Consider the following 24,073-nt stretch of genomic DNA (forward strand, 5'->3'; position numbering starts at 1 on the left):
TTTAAAATATAAAAAATATGAAAGTATGAAGAGTATATGAATAATTATTGGGAGTCCAAGAGATATTAGAAATTAAATTCAATTATTGGGAGTCCAAGAGATATTAGAAATTAAATTCAAAGTTTGTACGTCTTATTTATATTTGCATCATTTTAATAAAATGGTATTCCATGTTTATCCTTTAACCTGGTTGCATTCTATAAGAGTTAAACAATTTTTGATTTCAGGATGCTCATTATAAATGTGTTTTGCCATGCTTATGATCCTCCTTGAGTTTATCAAATCCTCCCTCTATTGTTTTCTAGATATTGCTTGCTTCTCTTTATTCTTTTATGTGTCTTATCTCCCTTGTGCCTATATCCTATCATCTCGTTGATTTTCAAGTGCAATAGATACACAAATTTTTGAAATATTGATAATTATTTTGAATGATATAGTTATTTTTTTAAACAATTTTAATTTATCATTAAGCAATTACACTCGAGAAATTCAACCATAAACCATAAAGGTAGTAGGATCACAATGCAGAAAAGAGAACACAAAATTTAACTTGGGAAAATTCACTTGGGGGAAACCCCAACAACCTTTCCTTACAAAAATTCTTTAGTTCAACAAGATACATCTAATGTGGTTAGTCAACTATGACATCAAATTTATCAATAATCTATGGTCAAACTTGGTCTCCAACACTCAAGTCAATTTTTTTCCCTTTAAAATTTGACCCTCTTAGATATGCCCAGAATTTTGGCCAGAATTTTGGCCTGTCCAGAATATGTTGCCCAAAAGTCGACTACAATTTCGGCCTAACCAAAATATGTTGCCCAAAAGTCGACTACAATTTCGGCCTAACCAAAATATGTTGCCCAAAAGTCGACTACAATTTCGGCCTAACCAAAATATGTTGCCCAAAAATGTTTAAAAACATGTGCAAGCTAGAGAGATGATCTTTTGTTTTTCTTTGTCCTTCATTTGGATGACCAAAATATGTTTTTCTTTTGTGAGGTTGAATGATGCTTTTGAGGAGGTGGAATGCCCTTATATAATGTTATACCTTCTCAAATGGGCACGTCTCTTTACTGGGGCTGACTTGACTTGAGGAAGAAGCGACTTGACTATTTAGGAGTCAAAAATTCAAAATTCTTTCGTTTAAATTCGACACTAAGAACATGTCTTACAATGATTTTTTCAAGGGCTAAATAATTGAAATGATACGAAGAACATGTCTTACAAATTCTTTATACATTACAAAGACTAAAATATAAATTATGAAGATCAACCATAGTTACAAAAATTCAACACATCACACTCTCAGATGCCATTTTGTGCCCACGGTTTTGTGCTATCCTCGTAGCCTCTGCTTGAAACACTCATTGTAGCCTATGCAAATAAGTATGTAATATTATGATCTTTCAAAGTTCAACGATGAAGTTCATGGTTCTCAAGACAACCATTTCTCTTGCTACAACATGAGATTGAAAAGTTATAGATTACCATAGACAAAATGCATAGTGAATTGAGATGAGATTGACGCAATTAACGTTGGCCAATGTCTAGAGTTGAATTTAGAAAGGGGTCAGATTTATGAAGAATTGGAGGATAAAAATGTAAGCCTAATAGATAAACTTGATAAGGAAATTCATACTCTAAAGGCTCAGATGGAGGCTAGAGTATGATGTGATCAAACACTTTAAAGCTAGAATAGTATTTGTAACAGTTGTTTGCTTGGGGTTGTTTCATGTTCTTTTGTGAATTTCATTACTTACTTTAAAGTCTTATTAGGGGCCACCTCCAAATCCTTTGGTGCCTTCTACAAGACACCTTGTAAGGATATTTGTAATAGTTTGAGTGTACATGGAAAGTTAGGCTTATGTAAAAAGGAAGAAATAAATTTTATCAAATCATACTTGGATAGAGCCTTCAAATGTTGTTTAGATGTGGAGAATTTTGATTATGTTTGGAAGCTTTGCCATTTCATCTAAATTTGCAGTGGCTTTTCATTGGTGATAGACTTATAGCCATCTAATTAGGCACACATATGACTATTACAAAGGGTTTAAGGTATCTCACATTCAGACTTGAAGATCAATTCACATTGAAAATCAAGAATATCGGTAACTTGCAAATAGTCTCTTGTAAGATTAATAGTGAAATTGCTTTGTAATTTGGTGTGTTTTTGGTAGAAGCCAACACCCTCATTGAGTTGGCCACGTGGAGAATCATAATTTTTCATTTTCATTCTTGTGAGCATTATGGAAACATTTTTATCTTCCGACTGTGTTTTATAGGAGGGAATCGTACTGGTGATTGACAATTGGGCTTCTAGTTTTCAAGTCATATCAATCATGTACAAGCGAGCTTGAGCCACAACTAGAACCAAAGCTTCAAAGTAGAGCCAAAGTGAGAATTGTAGCTAGTGTCAAAGCTATGAGTGTAATTCCATTTGTGGCCTTCCTAAAACCACCATTTAGTAAAAGACTTCAACTTTTGGTAGCCATTGGGTTTGTGGCCATCCCAAGACCAACATATTCAAAGAGCACATTCAACCATTGGGAGTGGTCCTTCATTTGTCAACTTTGACTCACGTACACCCCTTCGGATTAAGGGGTGAATGTTGGAAACCTAATATATAAGGGTTATGGAAGTATTCACTCAGGAACATGAAAAATCCCTAGGGAATGTGAATCATCATTCAGAGTCCAGGAGACCTTGGAAGTTGAATCAAAAGGTCATAGTCGTGTAGTTGTATTATTTTAGTAAGTTGGCATTCTATGACTTGGTTTGTATTCTATTAGGAAAGAGAGTTTTGTAATATATGACAATTTAAAATGTTTTATAACATTTTCACATTTATTATAAAAGAAAAGTTTTTAATGTCCCAATTACACATAATAGGTGGAAAAGCCTTGTAATAGCAAGGTAAATCCAACTATGATTACATATTGATATGTTATGGTTTTTATTTCAAAACTTTTGAAGTCCCATATATGTTGAAATTTATCCTTATCCTTGTTGATTTTGTTGACGGTTATCCTTATCCTTGCGGATTTTATTGAGAGTTATTGATTTTGTCCAAAGGGTTTTCTTTTGTTGAAGAGGTTATTGGTATAACATCGAATGTAAATGTTGTGCTATTGAAGAAATAAAAAATTGGGCTAACTCAACTCAAAATTCCTAAGAGCATAGTGTAAAAAACAAATTATTGAATTCCCTGATGCCACAACACTTATAGATACATAAAAGACTAAATAATATTGTTGAAGGGAGGGGGGATTATCATGATCATTTGAGGAAGGGCTCCAATTAGTGGTTTTGGAGGATCTTTGATGGATGGCTCCCATCCATCTTTAGTGTTAGGAGGTTATAGATCAATCACATTATAATGCTTTTCCTTAAAAGTAAGTGGTGTCATATTGATGGAAATTGTTGCCTTTTTGCCCCGATAGGTGTGTGATGAAGCCTCGAAAATCGGGTCTACAACAAGGGGGCTTCCCACCCGGTCCGGATTTTGAAAGCAGCTCCTTTTCTGTTTGGGATGGTGGGTCCGACTCAGGATAATGGGACCAGTTTGCCAATTTGTTTGTGATGATGATAAGAATTGATGTTTCTTTTCTAAAGATTTCTAAATAGAATTCTTTTAATCTAAATCTAATCTAAAACATGCAATTTTATTTTAATGAATGGAAAAATTTAAAATCTAAAACTATCCCGGGATTAACTCTTCACTTATGCGATCTAAAATAGTTTCTAACAACAATCAGTAATAAAGATCACTCAATTGCGACAAGAAAAGGATTCATTAAAATTGAATTGTTTCGTATAAGAAATTAGCCGAAACAATTTGTAAGAAGCATATTGCATAATAAGTTATTCATACACTCAACATAAACAGAATAGTCACCACCATACAAAAATGCCAAATGATAACTCAAACATTCAAGCTTTCATATATAAACAATCTGAACATAACATATTACTTGACACATAAGCAGAAATCATTAAGAGATAAAAGTACCATTGATAATAAGTCTTACTCATAAGCTTCAGCGATATAGATTTATCTTCTCATAATTCAATATCTACTAAGAGTACAAAAGTGCATTTCAGTAGCAGATATTCAATACAGATATCAATAAATCTCGTTCCATCCATTTATCAAAACCTCCTCAGAGGGTGCAGCAGTGCATGTTCTGAAGAACTTTTTTTGAAAAATTTCTGGACCCCTCTCTAAATGCATGAGAGGGGTTTAAATACTACTAACTAAAGACTAAAAATAGTTTATTACAAAAATATAGGATGCAGTTTAAATGACCGTCCTTATCTAAGGCAAAAATAAATCAAAATAAAACTAAAACTGTATCTGAAAATTAACTATGCATCTGTTCTCTTAGATTGCAAGCATCCGACATCGGCTTCAGGAGTGTCAGTTGGCCGACCTTCGATTTTAGTTGTCCTGCGAAAACAGAATCTGCAAGCACTGGCGTTATCTTCTCGATGGAATTTGTAAGGCATTTCAGAGTCATACACTGACTGTGCGGTTTCACCAAGTGTTGCTAGTAAGTATCCCAATTTAACTTGGTTAACTTTTTGATTGACTCTGCCTTTTCTTCAGCTTTCTGTCTCCAACTTGTTTGCAGTTGTTGTGCTTTCAGGAGAAATCCTGGAGCAGTTTTTGATATCAGGTTTTCTCTATGCAGATTTTCATTGACACAGTCAATGACATCGCTTGCTGTTGTCGCTGCTTCTTCTGTTGCTTGTTTTGCCTTTTTGATCTACGCATCCCACTTGTTGAAAACATTTCTTTGTGGGATTCATTGATCTTGAGCAACCCTGCTTTCTTGCCTTCCTTTGATTCCTGCCAATTCAAATAATCAGAAACTTTCTTATCAATTAAATCATAATCAAGTCGCAAATCCACGACTTGACTTTTGATTTTGTCGCTCATCTCGCAGTGAGAGCTCCATTGCGATATCCTTTGGTAGAGTGTCTCTTGCTGTTGCAAGAGTTGGTCATTCAAGGCAAGGGCTTCTGAGACAAATTTTGTGACTTTGGGGTCATCTTTATGCATTTCTAACATGGTCTGTAATTGATGTTCCTTTTCGGCCAGACTGCTTTGATAACCTAGCTGCATCTGTTGAAAGTCCTATTGTAATTTCTCCAATTTTTCTTCTGCTTCACAGTTAGCACTGGTCTGCTGTAACTGTTGCTGCAAAAATATGATTTTTTTCCTTTTTATCCTTAAGCAATAGCTGTACTTTGGATGCTTTATCAATAGTAGCAGAAGCATACGCTCCTGCGATCTGAGATAACTTAGTTAAATTCTCTGTAGGGTCAATGGTGGGGTCTCGCCAAAGGACATCTAGCTGCTCTGCCTCAGGTGAGAGCACGCTGTCTAATTTTCATTTCTTTCTCTGTCTTCTTACCACTGCTTTGTGCTGTGGGCTGTAAAACACATCTAGAGGAGGGATTTCGTCTATCTTCAGCATAATTTCAGATGATGAAGCTATGGGAATGTACTTCTTTTCTGGAGCATTGACGACTGTTTCAATGACCATTTCTGTCATTGTCTGTGCTGTATTCTTAGGTGTCTCCATGTTTTGTTCCTCGGTGTTGATCAATTCATTAAATGTTTCCCACTCTTTCTCCAGCTCTGTTCTTAATGGCTTTGTTGGTTGGATGAGGGGAGCGGGAACCTTCACCTGTGTTGGCGACAAAACTTGCTGTTCTGGGTTCTCTTTAGATTGGGCAGTATCCCTGACTGATCCTTCACTTTTATTGTGGTCGTTCTTTGACCATCTAGACTGTTCTGGTGATTCTCTTCCAGACTTAGATTTAGACTCTTCTGGCCCCGAGCTTCCACTTATACTGATGCTCGGAGTGGTTTCTCTTAATGGTTTTAAGCACAACTTGTCTAAGGGGAGGTTTGCCAATCTTCGTTCTCTGTAGAGTTTGAACTCTTGGAATTCTGCTGGGCCAAACTAGATTTGGGCCATGTGAAAAATGTCTTGAAGTGTGCTCTTCTGCTAGAAGATGTCGTCAAAGAGATCATCTTCTTTAGTGAACACCTTTATTTTAACAACTGTAGTAAAATTCTTTATTACATCAAAGGGATAAAACTGTCTCCCTGGGAATTTAAACAATCGTAGACTCAACATGTTGTCTACTTCTCTGAAAGCATGACCTAAATCAAACAATGCAAAAACCCCACAGGCCACAGGGAATTGCGGCCAGATTGCCTTTTTCTTGTCTTTTAGTTCTTTGCTCATTCCTCCAACCCTGCAGGTTTGGTAGTCTATTTCACGGGCCATTAACTTGTCAGGAACATACAAGGGAAGTACATGAGGGGAGGCAATGCTTCCGAATACTCTGATATAAGTGAAAAGCTGTTCTCCGAACCATCTTCCGATAGGGAGAATATCAATTTCAGCGTCGAGAGAAAATCTTGGGGCGTCTTTATTATACAACATTTTGTAAATGGGTAGCATAACTCCATGGCAGATTCTATAAAAATATGGGGTAAACTTAGAATCCCACAGTTCCTTATGGTAGACTTGAATGGGCAAGGGATTCTGTATTGTCCATTTCCAACCCATGAGAGGAAATCTAGAAACAAAACAGATAGCATCCATGACATAAGCAACTAAAAATAAAGGAGGATAAATCCTCTGAGAGGGAGTCCTTTTAGATCGATAATTCCAAATAGTGAAGACTAAATTATCAGACAATTTTTGAGCCCAGTCCATAATAGTGGCGTTGGTAGCTGCATCCAGTAGGGGTAGCCACTCGGTTGAAAACTTGTTGATATCAGGCCTTCCAAAAAGCCTACATAGCATTGCAGTAGTGAAACAATACGGAGAGGAGAGGGAACCAATACTGTACATACCATGTTTGTCCTTTTTTAAAGGCTCTTCCTTCGCTGATGAGCTTTTGGTGCATTCTGCCAAATCTTCGTTTTCCTTGGCGAATTTTACCACGAACTGTTTGTTATAGCTAGCCTGCGGCTTTGGTAAATGATACATGCGTCTTAAATTCTGTGGGGTAAATGACCTAATAACCTCCTGGTTTCGAGACTTGAATTGTCTGTCTATTATATCAGCGTCGTCTATTACCCATTTGACCATATCTGTATAGGAAAGTATTTTAGGCCTTGCTACTATGCGGTGCAGGAATGAGCATGCAAGTTCAGTGAGTGATGCTTCATATGACCCGTGTGCATCCGCTGTAACTGTAACTTCCATAACTCTCGGGTTTTGTTCCTCTAGTAGACTATACATGCCTTCCTAAGTGGATATGCTGGCTTCTTTGGTATAGGTGGTGTCTGTGAATAAGGGCATCATCTCTATTTTCTCAGTAACCAGAGCTTTTCCCTTCTTTCCCATTACGTTCTGCACACTGCTCTGTATATTGTTCTGCTTGCCGCTCCTACAAGTTCACAAGGAATGAATAATGGTAAGTGATAAGGTGACGGGAAATCTCTTAATTATGAAATCATATCAAATATATCACCCTATGTGAAACAACCTTTCGATTAGATCTAAATCTTTTCTCATTAATGACCATCAATAAACCATTAAGTTGACATTAATGCCCATAACTCGATATCAGATTACACGAAATATTTTATTGAACGATAAGCCTTGTTGATCTGCGATTTTGCGATTTGCTTCGCAATATCGCAGATCGCCATATCGCTAATCTTTATCGTTAACAATCATTTGTTTCATTATGCGACTGGGAGATGCGATTTGCGAGATGCTTTATCGCATATCGCAAGATTGGGATATTTTATCTTTGGTGGTGCTGCGACATATGAAAATTGCGATATTTGATGAGTCTGTATGGCGTGTGATCTCACATCATCGCGTTTTCACAATTCTGAAAGTTTCTTTATAAGATGTCCTCCTTTACCCTTTTGCGATGCGATGTTTATTATTAAGAGAATGATTTTATTTGAGACTTATCATAATACTTAAGATTTTGCCTTTGCGGATGTTTTTCCTAAGCTTATGATAGTGTGTTTTATTCCAAGGGAATCTTAAGTGCTAGTTTTTTATTTTTATTTTTTAGAAGGGTCCCCATTTATTTAGTTTTATTACTAATACTAAATAAAAAAGGGGGGATTTTTGCTGGCCACAACAATTGGCGATTCACTAGGAAGAACCAGTTATCTCTGATTATCTTCTGAATTTTCTAAAACTTCCAAAACAGAAAAGTTTTCTGGAAGATCAAACTTTATTATAGAAATATAAAGTGCATAATTCTCTTTGCCACTAACAATAGTTTGTTCTTTCCATGCTAATTCTGATTATTTTCTTCCCAAAGCTAGTCATTGCATTTACATCAGTCACTACTTGGTTTATAAAGATAAAAACAAAGACATCTCTGTAGATCAGTTTTAAGTATGCTCATTTGTCGTAGGTAGAGCCTCTGCTGCCAGCAGGGGTTTATAGCCTTGACAAGGTTACTAGTTACCTAGCAATGATCCTGTCTCCTACTTTGAGAAGTATACAATTTTCAAAGATAAATCCATATTCACACTTGTTGCTTTCATTTTCTTTTAATCCTTAAAGAACAATGTCTTGGTTTGGTGGCCAAATTTTAACAGTGCCATTCACTTGATTTATAACTTTGCTGAACAAGCTGGCTCGTGATGAGACCCCTTGTCTTTTGATTGCAACAATCTTGAGTCATTGCCCTATTTTGGTATGCAGTTTTGGAAATGTTTGTTAGTTATAATCTCTATGATCATGATAAGCCGACTCTCGATGAGACCTCTTATTCTTTAAGTTTATAGTGCATAGTTGGATTACTCTTTGAAACTTGTAATTTCCTAAGTGGGGAGGAAGTCATTGGTTCCTTAAGAATAGCCATGGACGATAATTATAGAGTTTTTTGAAGACAAATTTTCTACAGAGAACTTTCTTTTTGTTATTGATGCTTTTCATGACTGATATAAAACAAATTCCCACTAAAGGTTGTTTTTATCAAAATTCGTAAGGTTGAAACTAGTAAAATTTTTAGGCTTGTAGCATTTGACTATATCTTTCAATAATAATGATTAATTTTCTAAATCAGTTCTATTTATACAAGCGAAAAACAAAATTTAAAAGAAACACTAATATTTTTCGTGAAATCCAAAGGTAACCATTTACAACCTGTTTTATTATCAAAATAAAGCTATAAACAATAATTTACAAAAATAGAAGAGGTCATCTTCTATGGAAAGTATTTTTTAAGGATCTGCCCATTAACAGGTAAAGATTCTCTTTTCCCTGCTAAATCTTGCAACATGAAAGTCGATGGACCTATGACTTCAACAATTTGGAATGGTCCAAGCCACATCTGTTGGAATTTAGAATGTTTTCCTTTTTCTTCGTGAGCCTTATCCCATTTCAATACTAAATCTCCAATTTGAAAATCCTTCCTAGATACCATGTTTGAATCGAAGGAAGCCTTTACTAATGCTTGATGATGAGCATGTGTAATTTTAGCTTGTTCTCGCTGCTCTTCTAGCTTAAGGATCTGCAATTGTCTTAGTTGCAAAGATGAAGAAGGTGTTTCTTCAATGAATTGAATTAAGGCTAAATAAGGAATTTCTAGATGATTTGGTAGAACTACTTCTTTCCCATAAACTAAATTAAAGGGAGAAGTGCCAATGGAAGCCTTTTGAGTTATTCAGTCTGCCCACAGAGCATACATCAAATATTTGTGCCAATTTTTATGATTATGATCAATAGTTCTCTTAATGATTCTGATTAGGTTTGTATTTGTTGATTCAGTCAACCCGTTCCTTTGTGGGTAATAATTGGCAGAATACTTAAGCTTAAAACCTCTTTTAAGTGCAAATTCAGTCATAGCATTGTCAAAAAAATATGATGCATTATCAAACATTAAAGCAGAAGGTAAAACAAACCTGGTAATTATGAACTGATCTATGAAATCAATGATATGTTCAGCATTAGTTGTCTTGAGAGGCATTGCTTCTACCCATTTAGTAAAATAATCTGTAGCTGTAAGGATGTACCTACGCTGTTTAGAAGAGTGATGAATGATCTCACCTATTATATCGAACCCCATTGCTCAAATGGTTGGTTGATATTGATTGGTTGCAATGGCAATGATGGTTTCTTTTGTCTTCCAGCAACAGTTTGACAAACTTGACATTTCCTTACATAGCTATGTGCATCTTTAAATAGTGTGGGCCAATAGTATCCTGCGCGCAAAATTTTGTGAGTTGTTGCATCTCCTGCATAATGTCCACCTGCTGGTCCATCATGGAGTTCCTGCAACACTTTTTCTGCTTTAGATTTCTCAAGACATCGAAGAAGAACATAATCATAATTCATCCTGAAAAGTACATCGTTTACAAGCTGATATTGCTTAGCTTTCAATCTTAGGGCTCTTTTCTTTGTATAATTCAGATTTGAAGAAGCATGTCCATTTTTCAAATAAAACATGATATCAACATATCTCGATTCAATATCGTTTGGGCTTACCTCATACATTTGTACCTCTTGATTAGGAGATGGTATTTCTGATAAGCGATGCTCCAACCAACATCTTGCAAAAGCCTTAGCCTTTTACAATATTTGCTGGCTTGATCTCAGCGTCATATTCTTGTAGGGCAGTGACCCAATTTTCTCTCTTTTCACCCACGTCTTTCTGCACCAAGAGATTTCTTACTGCTGGAAACGACAGTATTATCTTTGTATGAGTTTTAAGAAGAAAGGGTCTAAAATGTTTGATCGCTTTGAAAACAGCATAAGCTTGTTTCTCAACGTCAGAATAATTTAATTCAACACCTTGCAAACTTGAACTAAAGAAGGCAATTGGGGCTTCCGCTTTGTCTTGATTGGCTTGCGTGAGTATTGCAACATCTGAATTCTCAGAAGCAAATGTATACAAAATGAAAGGATCAGACAAATTTGGAGTCGCTAGGGATGGGGCATTAACAATTGCTTGCTTAATTAGATTGAACGCTTCATATTCTGTCTGACCCCATTTAAAGAGTGAATTTTTCTTGATCATTGTTTGTAATGGTGAGACAATTCTTGAAAAATCTGGGACAAATCTTTTAACAAAATTAATTTGGCCAAGGAAGGATTGCATTGTTTTCTTATTATGTGGTAAGGATATTTCGGAAATTTCCTTAATCCTATCTGGATCAATATGGATTCCAGATTTAGACACTATAAATCCAAGAAGTCTTCCTTCACTTAATGCAAAAAAGGACTTTTTTGGATTAAGTGAAATCCCATACCTTTGACAACGTTGGAAGATCTGCTTTAAGTCTCTGAGGTGATTACTACGTTTTTTAGAGTATACTGCTATGTCATCCAAGTAAATCACCACTGATTTATTTACTAATCCCTTAAATGCAATATCCATGGCCCCTTGAAATGTGGTGCCAACGTTAATCAACCCAAAAGGCATCTTTTGATATGCATAAGTAGTCCATTTGGTTTTGAATGTAGTTTTTAACTGATCATCCGGATGGACCAAAATTTAGTTGTATCAGGAAAAACCATCTAAAAAGGACATCAATTCTGATCCTGCAACTCCTTGCAATATTTGTTCCATAGGAGGCAGAGGAAAATTATCCTTTTGGTAGGCTTTGTTAGGATTTCGAAAGTCAATACAAATTCGAATGTCTCCGTTTTTATTTCTGACTGGAACCAAGTTGGAAACCCATCTAGAATGTCGAACGGGAAAAATAATTTTGGCTTTCAACAATTTATTGAGCTCAGACTTAATCTGACTTTCTAGATTATGATGGATCTTCCTCAGCTTTTACTGGACAGGTTTTTCATCAGCTATCATCGGGATAGTATGCTGAATGATTGAAGTGTCATAAGTCTTAAGGTCATCATAATTCTAGGCAAAGACACTTTTATACTATTTCAGGAGTCAAACAAAGGCTAATTTTTCTTCTGGGGCTAGACCAAGACCTAAATTGATATTCTGTGGCTTAGTATCCATTCCTAGATTTACTAATTCATAGTTCAGAGTTGAACTCTGAAGTTTTGAATTGGTAGACCTTTTGAATCTGTCTTTCAAATCGTATAGGTCTTCTAACTTGACTACAGATTTTGGTATTGCATTATTGGTGCTCTCTTGTTGTAACTGCTTGTCATGTTGGTCTTCGTTAATTATCGGATTAGTGTCATGAAACTTACAATATCAGGGTCATCGTTAAAAATTCTCCAGTTGTAACATTATCAGGGATGGAGGGCCTAAAGATTAATTCTATTGAGAATCTGTCTGGGCTATACTCTTATGAGGGAATTAGCTTGGAAGCTACATTAGCTAGGAGGTCGGCACTAGCATTTTGGAGTTTGAGAATGGATGAAATATTGAATGCTATAAAATGTTCAGTCAGGTCTTGTACTAAAGATTGATAATGCTTTAAATGACCTGATAGACAATGTATAGTATTTCGTACCTGTTTAATAATAATCTCAGAATCTCCAAATACTTGTAGATACTTGATGTCTAGTCCAATTGCTTTGTACAGCCCTTGCGCTAAAGCTTCACATTCTGCAGTGCTGTTTCTGCAATCAAACTCGAGTCTGTAGGTTAGCATAGTTTTATTCCTTTATGGACTAACTAATACACATCCTGCTCCTGCTCCATCATTAGACTTAGAACCGTCAAAAAATAATTTCCAAAACAAAGAGTTACTTACAGGACTATCTACAAAATTAACGCATTTAGAACTGTCTGTTTGAGAAAAGTTTTCTACTTGAGACAAAACATAATGTTCTAAATAAGGTGAAGTATGAGCATTAAAATTTCCTAAGAAAGAGTCAACAGAATAGTTGCCAATTATATTGCTGCTGTATGCTATAGGTTCATTTTCTCCTTCTAGTTTTGTCACTATGTATTTTTGATATCTTTCTCGCTCAACCTTTATTTGATTTGGTTTACCATTATAAGGGAGCCCCGTGTGTGACCAGTGGGTCGCAAAGTATCCATGGAGCTTTTTAGACCAATCCCTGCTAAGAATTAAACCATAAAATTCAGGAATGTCCGCGACTAAGATATCAATGACTTGACATACCTTTGGATTCGATGAGAGCCTTATGGTCACTTGATTTAGTTCACCAATTACTTCAACCTGCGATTGGTCTAGCTGAACTATGCATACTGCAGATTTTTGAGGTTGGACGTTTAACTTTGCACAAATTGTTTTAGGCAAAATATTAGATGAAGCACCAGAATCTACCAAACAATTATGCAAATTTTTATTGAAAATTTTGTAAGTAAGGAGGAATGGGGGAGTATGGGATTTTGACCTACCTCCAATTAAAGCAATATCATTTGGGTCAATTTTATTTTCCATACTAGTTGGAGGTCTTCCCATCTCATGAGAAGCTTGCGAGATTATAGCGACAGGAAGAGGTGCAACAGGTATTGCATGTAACTCTTTCAAAAGTAATTTCTGTTGATGTTTTAATTTGCTCAGTTCATGAAAAGTAATGTTGGCCCTAGTCTTCTTCATGTATTCAACGATATTATATTCCATCTCATCAGAAACGATCAATGTTTTAGATGGAGTTGATGAATCGGATTGGATTGGGCTTGTTTGAGTCGCTTTTGGTGATGATTTCTTACCTGCGACTTTATCCTTGGAAATCGAGCTTGCACTCTTCTGTTTAGAACTAGGCTGTGGAGGATCAAGTTGATTTCTACTTCTGGTACTGACTAGTGATGCCTCTTGATCCTCTTCGTCTGGAAGAATGAAGTCCCACATTCCCTGTAGCTCTACAACTTCATCTTCATCAATAGGTTCTTCATTGGACACTTCTTCTTCTTCTCCTTCAGATTCTGCATTTGTTATAGCATTGGGAGGCTTTGAATCAGTTGAAGGATTTTTTCTATAAGGCTTGTAGGGTTTCTTAGAAGAAGTCTCTGCTACTTGTCTTTTAATGTCAACCATTTTGTTAGACATGGTTTTTAAAACTTTCTGCAATCCTTCTAAATCAAATGGGTCCTTTAATTGCTTTTTCTTAGGATCATCTCTAAAAGTAACCTTCTTAGATTTTCTCTCATCAACAACGTTTTTCTTTTCTAAAGCTAAGATACGTTTTTCTACCACTATCGCTTCCTTCATGTTTTCAGCTAATGTTGTCTTGGCAGCCCTATCAACAAAGATTGTAATGTTTGATGGTAAAGCAGATATGCACCATTCACTTCGAATTTCTTTGCTAGGCTTGGAAGTGGTAGGGATTTTATTCAAAAGTTTGTTGAAACGCGAGTTAAAATCTTTGATAGGTTCTCTTGATTCAGTCTTAAGATTCGATAGATCATTGATCAATGTTGCTGTAGACCTATCATCACGAACTTTGTCAAGAATTGCTCTTGGAACATATCCCAACTAGTAATGGATCCTGATGGTAATGAAAAATACCAGGACCCAGCTGCTGCTTGTAAAGTATAAGGAAAAAGTCTAACAACAACGTCTTCATTTGTAACCCCATTTAAATTTATTGATAACATAAAGTTATTTATGTGTTCTTCTGCTAGCATGCCTGCTTTAGGGTTAAACTTGGGTAGCCATTTCTCAGGATGAGCAGGTAATTGTCTCAAGGGCGCATGCATTGAGACTGCCCCTTGATTGTTCCATGGGTTTTGAGCCATCGTTTAACTACTAACAGAGGAAAGCGGAGATGAAGTTCCATGTGGTAGGGATGAGGATGTTAAAGTTCCAGTACTCTGATGAACAACAATGTGAAGTGGAGGGGTGGATGGTTGACTTTGCAATGGAGATGATGGAATGGATGTTGATGATGAAAGAGTCTCACTATCAGATCCTTGAGGTGTCTTCCTTGCTCTTTTCCTTTTTGGTAGAGGTAATTCGGTTGGTTCAATATCAAACTTTTCACTCTGTAATCTGGTAAGAGGATGAGAAGGATTATATTGTGAAATCACACTACCTTGAGATAATTCAGATTTCTGCGGTGATATGGAAAATCCTTGAAGTTTATGTATCAAAAACTCAACTTCAAGGGATTCAATAGTATATTTATCTGAAATGTTCGGGTTTGCGGTAGTGGTTGTTGTTTTGTCAACTTCCCACTTAAGATTTAAAGACTCGGAATGCGATGGAGAAGTCGGGGGAGATGTTGAGGGCGATTTACTCTGAAAATTATTTTTAGATTTAGATTTACTAGCCATTCACAGTTCATGCCCTCCTTCTAGCGCCAATTATGTTGAAGCCCCAAAAATAGGGTCTACAACAAGGGGGATACCCACCCGGTCCGGACCTTGAAAGCAACTCCTTTTCCGTTTGGGATGGTGGGTCTGACTGGGGATAATGGGACCAGTTTCCCAATTTGTTTGTGATGATGATAAGAGTTGATGTTTTCCTTTCTAAAGATTTCTAAATAGAATGCTTTTAATCTAAATCTAATCTAAAACATGCAATTTTATTCTAATGAACGGAAACATCTAATTCTAAAACTATCCTGGGATTAACTCTTCACTTATGCGATCTAAAATAGTTTCTAACAGCAATCGGTAATAAAGATCATTCAATTGCTACAAGAAAAGAATTCATTAAAAATGAATTGTTTCGTATAAGAAATTAGCCAAAACAATTTGTGAGAAGCATATCGCATAATAAGTTATTCATACACTCAGCATAAACAAAATAGTCACCACCGTACAAAAATGTCAAATGATAACTCAAACATTCAAGCTTTCATATATAAACAATCTGAACATAACATATTACTTGACACATAGGCAAAATCATTAAGAGATAAAAATACCATTGATAATAAGTCCTACTCATGAGCTTCAACAATATAGATTTATCTTCTCATAATTCAATATCTACTAAGAGTACAGAAGTGCATTTCAGTAGTAGACATTCAACACAGATATCAATAAATCTCGTTCCATCCATTCATCAAAACCTCCTTAGAGGGTGTAGAAGTGCATGTTCTGAAGAACTGTTTTTGAAAAATTTCTGGACCCCTCTCTTAATGCATGAGAGGGGTTTAAATACTACTAACTAAAGACTAAAAATAGTTTATTACAAAAATATAGGAGGTGGTTTAAATGACCGTCCTTATCTAAGGCAAAAATAAATCAAAATAAAACTAAAACTGTATTTGAAAATTAACTATGCATCTGTTCTCTTAGATCGCAAGCATCCAACATCGGCTTCAGGAGTGTAACTAAAACTATATCTAAAAATTAACTATGCATCTGTTCTCTTAGATCGCAAGCATCCAACGTCGGCTTCAGGAGTGTCGGTTGGCTGACCTTCGATTTTAGTTGTCCTGCGAAAACAGAATCTCCAAGTGCTGGCGCTATCTTCTCGGTGGAATTTGTAAGGCATTTCAGAGTCATACACTAACTGTGCAGTTTCACCAAGTGCTCCCAGTAAGTATCCCAATTTAACTTGGTTAACTTTTTGATTGACTCTGCCTTTTCTTCAGCTTTCTGTCTCCAACTTGTCTACAGTTGCTGTGCTTTTGGGAGAAATCTTGGAGTGGTTTCTGATATCAGGTTTGCTCTGTGCATATTTTCATTGACACAGTGAATGGGATTGCTTGCTACTATCGCTACTTCTTCTGCTACTTGTTCTGCCTTTTTGTTCCGCGCATCCCACTTGTTGAACAACATTTCTTTGTGGGATTCATTGATCTTAAGCAACCCTACTTGCTTGCCTTCCTCTGATTCCTGCCAATTCAAATAATCAGAAACTTTCTTATCAATTAAATCATAATCAAGTCTCAAATCCATGACTTGACTTGTGATTTTGTCGCTCATCTCGCAGTGAGAGCTCTATTGCGATATCCTTTGGCAGAGTGTCTCTTGCTGTTGCAAGAGTTGGTCATTCAAGGCAAGGGCTTCTGAGACAAATTCTGTGACTTTGGGGTCCTCTTTACGCATTTCTAACATGGTCTGTAATTGATGTTCCTTTTCGGCCAAACTAATTTGATAACCCAGTTGCATATGTTGAAAGTCCTGTTGTAATTTCTCCAATTTTTCTTCTTCTTGACGGTTAGCACTGAATTGTTGTAATTGTTGCTGCAAAAATAGGATTTTTCCCTCTTTATCCTTAAGCATTAGCTGTACTTCAGATGCTTTATCAATAGTAGCAGAAGCATAAGCTCCTGCGATCTGAGATAACTTAGTCAAAGTCTCTGTAGGGTTAGTGGTAGGGTCTCGCCAAAGGACATCTAGATGCTCTGCCTTAGGTGAGAGCACGTTGTCTAATTTTCGTTTCTTTCTCTGTCTTCTTACCACTGCTTTGTGCTGCGGGCTGTAAAACACATCTAGAGGAGGGATTTCCTCTATCTTCAGCATGATTTCAGATGATGGAGCTATGGGAATGTGCTCCTTTTCTGGAGCATTGACGACTATTTCAATGACCATTTCTATCATTGTCTGTGCTGTATTCTTAGGTTTCTCCATGTTTTTTTCCTCGGTGTTGATCAATTCATTAAATGTTTCCCACTCTTTCTCCAATTCTGTTCATAATGGCTTTATTGGCTAGATGAGGGGAGCGGGAACCTTCACCTGTGTTGGCGACAAAACTTGTTGTTTTGGGTTCTCTTTAGATTGGGCAGTATCCCTGACTGATCCTTCACTTTTATTGTGGTCGTTCTCTGACCGTCTAGACTTTTCTGGTGATTTTCTTCCAGACTTAGATTTAAACTCTTCTGGCCCCAATCTTCCACTTATATTGATGCTGGGAGTGGTTTCTCTTATTGGTTCTAAGCGCAACTTGTCTAAGGGGAGGTTTGCTAATCTCCATTCTCTGTAGAGTTTGAACTCTTGGAATTCCGCTAGGCCAAATTGGATTTGGGCCATGTGAAAAATGTCTTTAAGTGTGCTCTTCTGCTGGAAGATGTCATTAAAGAGATCATCTTCTTTAGTGAACACCTTTATTTTAACAGCCGTAGTAAAATTCTTTATTACATCAAAGGGATCAAACTGTCTCCCTGGGAATTTAAACAATCGTAGACTCAACATGTTGTCTACTTCTCTGAAAGCGTGACCTAAATCAAACAATGCAAAAGCCCCACAGGCCACAGGGAATTGCGGCCAGATTGCCTTTTTCTTGTCTTTTAGTTCTTTGCTCATTCCTCCAACCCCGCAGGTTTGGTAGGCTATTTCACGGGCCATTAACTTGTCAGGAACATACAAGGGAAGTACATGAGGGGAAGAAATGCTTCCGAATACTCTGATATAAGTGAAAAACTCTTCTCTGAACCATCTTCCGACAGGGAGAATATCAATTTCAGCTTCGGGAGAAAATCTTGGAGCGTCTTTATTATACAACATTTTGAGAATGGGTAGCATAACTCCATGGAAGATTCTATAAAAATATGAGGTAAACTTAGAATCCCATAGTTCCTTATGGTAGACTTGAAGGGGCAAGGGATTCTGTACCATCCATTTCCAACCCATGAGAGGAAATCTAGAAACAAAACAGATAGCATCCATGACATAAGCAGCTAAAAAGAAAGGAGGATAAATCCTCTAAGAGGGAGTCCTTTTAGATCGATAATTCCAAATAGTGGAGGCTAAGTTATCAGACAATATTTGAGCCCAGTCCATAATAGTGGCGTTAGTAGCTGCATCCAGTAGGGGTCGCCACTCGGATGAAAACTTGTTGATATCAGGCCTTCCAAAAAGCCTACATAGCATTGCAGCAGCGAAACAATACGGAGAAGAGAGGGAACCAATACTGCACATACCATGTTTGTCCTTTTTTAAAGGCTTTTCCTTTGTTGACCAGCTTTTGGTGCATTCCGCCAAATCTTCGTTTTCCTTGGCGAATTTCTCCATGAACTGTTTGTTATAGCTAGCCTGCGGCTCTGGTAAATGATACATGCGTCTTAAATTCTGTGGGGTAAATGACCCAATAACCTCCTAGTTCCAAGACTTGAATTGCCTGTCTATTATATTAGCGTCGTCTATTACCCATTTGACCATATCTGTATAGGGAAGTATTTTAGGCCTTGCTGCTATGCGGTGCAGGAATGAGCATGCAAGTTCAGTAAGTGATGCTTCGGATGACCCACGTGCATCTGCTGTAACTGTAACTTCCATAACTCTCGAGTTTTCTTCCTCTAATAGACTATACATGCCTTCCCAAGTGGATATGCCGGCTTCTCTGGTACAGTTGGTGTCTGTGAATAAGGGCGTCATCTCTGTTTTTTCAGTAACCAGAGCTTTTCCCTTCTTTCCCATTACGTTCTGCACACTACTCTACATATTTTTCTGCTTGCTGCTCCTGCAAGTTCACAAGTAAGGAACGAATAATGGTAAGTGATAAGGTGATGGGAAAGCTCTTAATTTCGAAATCATATCAAATATATCACCCTACGTGAAACAACCTTTCGATCAGATCTAATTTTTTTTCTCATAAATGACCATCAATAAACCACTAAGTTGACATTAATGCCCATAACTCGGTATTGGATTACGAGAAATATTTTATTGAACGATGAGCGCTGTTGATCTGCGATTTTGCGATTTGCTTCGCAATATTGCATATCACAATATCGCAGATCGCCATATCACTAATATTTATCGTTAACAATCATTTGTTTCATTATGCGACTGTGAGATGCGATTTGCGAGATGCTTTATCGCATATCGCAGGATCGGGATATTTTATCTTTGGTGGTGCTGCGACATATGAAAATTGCGATATTCGATGAGTCTGTATGGCGCGTGATCTCGCATCATCGCATTTTCGCAATTCTGAAAGTTTCTTTATAAGATGTCCTCCTTTACCCTTTTGCGATGTGATGTTCATTATTAAGAGAACAATTTTATTTGAGACTTATCATAATACTTAAGATTTTGCGTTTGCAGATGTTTTTCCTAAGCTTATGATAGTGTGTTTTATTCCAAGGGAATCTTAAGTGCTAGTTTTTTTATTTTTTAGAAGGGTCCCCATTTATTTAGTTTTATTACTAATACTAAATAAAAAAATGGGGTTGTTGCTGGCCACAACAGTGTGGTACCTTGGTACCACGAATACATGATAGATATGTGCGGTAGCACGGGGTAGGCCTTGGCAGTAGCATGGGGTGTCTTGAAAGAGTATCACTTCCTGAGTCACTATCTACTAATGTGGTCGCCTATCCAGTGGGTTACCACTTTTGTAACACGTCTATATCTCTATCTCTTCGGGACTTTCTCCAATAGTTTTCCCTTTTATGATGAGGTTTTTCGCATCTATACTAGAGGAAAATGTTGGATCCCATTTAAAGGCTTAACATTGAGAGCTTTAATATTCCTTTGAATGTGTCAAATGTTTTGTAATTAGTGGATGTTGCATTGCCTTGATTGTTTTGGATTATCCTAACATGGGGTACCTTCCTACCCATCTCTCTTTTTGAGCCAACTATATGGTGTTGCAAATGCACACCAATGTACGAAGTGGGCTTGGGTTTCTCCTTATTTGTTATGATTGGTGCCTTTGACAAGGTTTATTTAGAAATACGATGTGAAATGAAAACACATGATATGCACACACTTAAAATGAAGTTGATTGTACTTTGGAGTGTATTTCCTGAGTACTTCATTTAAAACCAAAATTGTTTCTTTGAGAGAGAACATGGCCCAAATCCATTTCCATGCATAACCTTGTGAAGTGGCTGAATGATCTGAAACGTAAAGAGATTGAAACAATTCTTTTGAGAAGTAACGATTTCAAGGGAATTCTCATTTCAAAAATGTAGAGGGAGGTTTAGTATCCTTACCAAAATGGAATAGACAAGGAAATGGGATAGAATTGCTGTGCAAAGGCTACATGAATAACCTAGTGTAACCCAAGAACTTGGGACCTTTGTGGAGCATGACTTCTTTATCACTAACAATGGAAATATCCATTATGAGAAAACAATTTTCACAAGGATGTATGATTGTGCTTTGGTGTAAAAAGGGATTTTTTTATAAAAGAAACATGCATAAGTTTTGTATTAATGCAGTCTGGTTTGAAGGATGGAACCTCTTACATAATGGACAATGTTTTTAGGATCTACATTCAAAATTAAGCAAAAAGAGATTACTCTTATTCTCCTATGTCTACATTCCACTATTTTGATCACCCTATCCTTGTAAAGTCTCCAAAAAACACCTAATACTAAGATGAAATTACAAAGCATAGATTATCCAGAAAAATTGCTCATCAAGATCCACCCTTATATTAGGTATTTCATTAGTTCCATGGATTTCAAACGTAGGTTGAGAATAAACAAACTCTGCTTCAGACATCCCAAACTGTAGCTCCAAGCGCAATTCCTACTGAACACCGATGTCATTGGCTTCCTTTCTGGCCTCCTCGGTTGGGTGCGAGTCTGAAATAATGGCCAAATTTTCCATCTTGGCATTCAACAAATCAATCACCAATTGCAACTGAACCATTTTAGCTTCTAACAAAGTTGAGATTCTCGTTGAGCAAAGAAAAATGCTCTCTTGATTAAGTCAATTGCATTTTCCTCCCTCCTAGGTATCAAACTAATGAAAAAATCCATGGAGGCTGATAGTTTAGTTAAATATAAATTACAATTCTCGCTTTCGGCACTGTGCAAATTCTCCATTAGAAACACCACAACACTTTCTCTCAAATCACCAAGACGAGATGAGAACTAGTCGATCCACTCTACTACATTAGAATTATGCCATCTCCTCTTATACCCAAGCTATTGAGAAATATAGGGCATTAATAGTTAGGTGATTTCTCTTTAATTAGTAACTGCTTGTGAGTGCTTTTTACAACTTTCGATTAGGATCTTCACTTTAGTTATTAATGTTCTACTTCATCAAACAACTACCAATGCATGAACATAAATAGACAAGAGACATAGAATGTAGGCTATAATCCAGGGCCAAAACCTCTCACTCTTTGAGAGGAAAACCCACACAAATTCTTCTTATAGAGATTCCAATTGACGAATAGCAAGACCAAGACCCTTGACCTATTAGCCACTCCAAGACCAAGACACTAGTTCTCTTGGCTGTCTTATGCTCTTTTCTTCTTCTTGACTCCTCTTCCACTTCGACCTTCTTAGTTTTTAGACATAGTTTCCACTGAGACCTCATCATTGACATGTCACAAAGATCTTATTTTTGTGATGACATTGAGTCCTTATCGATTCCTTCATGCCATGGTAGTACCAATCCTTTCTCACTGTTGAGGTACTGAAACAAAGTTACAGTGATAGCTCCAAAACAAATTGTGGATAGACTAAGATCATCTCCTATACTGACATAGTCACCAAACTGTGATATCAACGAACTATGGTGGCACTGAGACATATCACTGCAATGTCACCGAAATACTTTTCACTGCAATCTATCTGAACTTGTCTCTTTACTTTTCAATGTAATTGTTATCCGAATCTTAGAGGTAAATCTGAACTTCTTGACTGTGAGATGGCACCAAATTTATTTCTCCAATCCTGTACCCTTATCCGAGCTCCTTCACTAAACTTGCCTTTGCAATCTATCCAAACTTGTCACTGTAACTATCCACTTGAAATTTTAGAGAGATGTCTGAACTTTTGTCTCTGTGGAATAAGCCAAGGTGCTTATTTATAGTAGTCTTCCTATGAATATAAGTCGGCATGAGAGTTCAAATAGTTGTCTCTCCATATGACATGAGATTGCATGAGTTTCTTACTTCAACTTGAGGCCGACTTGAAGATGTTAATCAAGGTTGTCATTGATGTCAATATGGCATTGGCCGAGATAACACGTATTCTTGAGATGCTTGGTTCCAGATGATGATGCGGTACATGTTGAACAAAGTCTTGTTTGATGAAGATGCCATCAATGAAGATGTCAAGCCACCAATGAAGAAATCTTAAGAATTCCTAGAACTAACTATGATATTGCCAAGTGTCAATCATGTGCCTTATGAAGTATCTAATATACAAGCCCTTGATGACATATGGAGGACTACACTTGATGAAGGTCTTGATGACATGGTTGGAGACTATATGATGACATGGAGAACCATTTGATGACATGGACAATGATTGGAGACATGAAATGAAGGACTTGGAAATCAATTGATGGATGCTGCACTATGACATATGGATGACATATCACTGCACTATTATTGGATACATGATGCTACACTATCATGATGACATAGATGCTGGATACACTATCTTGTTTTCCTAATCACCTTCTGCACATAAAAAAAATAATTCAATGACAGTTACAAAGAAAAATAAATTTTGGCATCTTGGAGGCAGCCTATCAACATGGATCCTACACCATCTTAAAGAGGATTTTTTCCTCTTTCTAATGAACCCTTACTTGCCCCGAAACTCCCAACAGTTGATGAGATAATGATTTTTTAAGCTATGAAAAATATAATTATTTATGAGCCAACCTACACCTTGGCCTACTCATGTCAGCTTACTTCAAGGGACATGTCTCTTCGTTGGAGGACAAACTAGTATATATTGACGTCTGAACTTATCATTCTAGCTAGAAATTCGGTGAGCATTTTAGAGAACATTTTCGGTGAAAATCACAGGAATTCAGAGTGAGACAGCAAGGAGACCGAGGAGGATTTTTAATCACTATTTGGGCATTTAAGATATCTCCTATAAATTCGGATTTGCAGTTGTGAGTATTGTGTGTGGACAACATTGCTGAGGGTCAGATTTAGGACAATCCTGAGGAAGTAAAGGCTCAGATCTGTTGAAGAATTTACCTCAGAATTACAAGGATCTGTCACCTATAGAAGCTTGGAATTTATTGGTATCTCTGCTGTGATAACCCCGGAACCTTACACAGTCACCAAGTGCCTCAGACTTGTGGACTAGTCGACTATGGAAGCTTAGAACAGTTCGGATTTGTGGCAGCTTTATGTGCTACCCATGGCACTAAACATCTTAGATCTGTGGAGCAGTGTTGCTTAGAGCTTACCATTGTGTTGGACAGACTTGTGTACAATCACCTGGACAGACCTGGCATTTACACCTCTATCTGTGGTGAACTAACACATGAACAATTACACCTAAATTGGCTCAGATATGTAAGCAGTCTTGTATTGTGACTTAGACCTGTGTGTGGCAGCCAC

Source organism: Pinus tabuliformis, chromosome X, assembly GCF_031772625.1.
Source record: "Pinus tabuliformis cultivar Carrire ecotype Pingquan chromosome X, CPIR1, whole genome shotgun sequence".
In the NCBI taxonomy this organism is placed as follows: Eukaryota; Viridiplantae; Streptophyta; class Pinopsida; order Pinales; family Pinaceae; genus Pinus; species Pinus tabuliformis.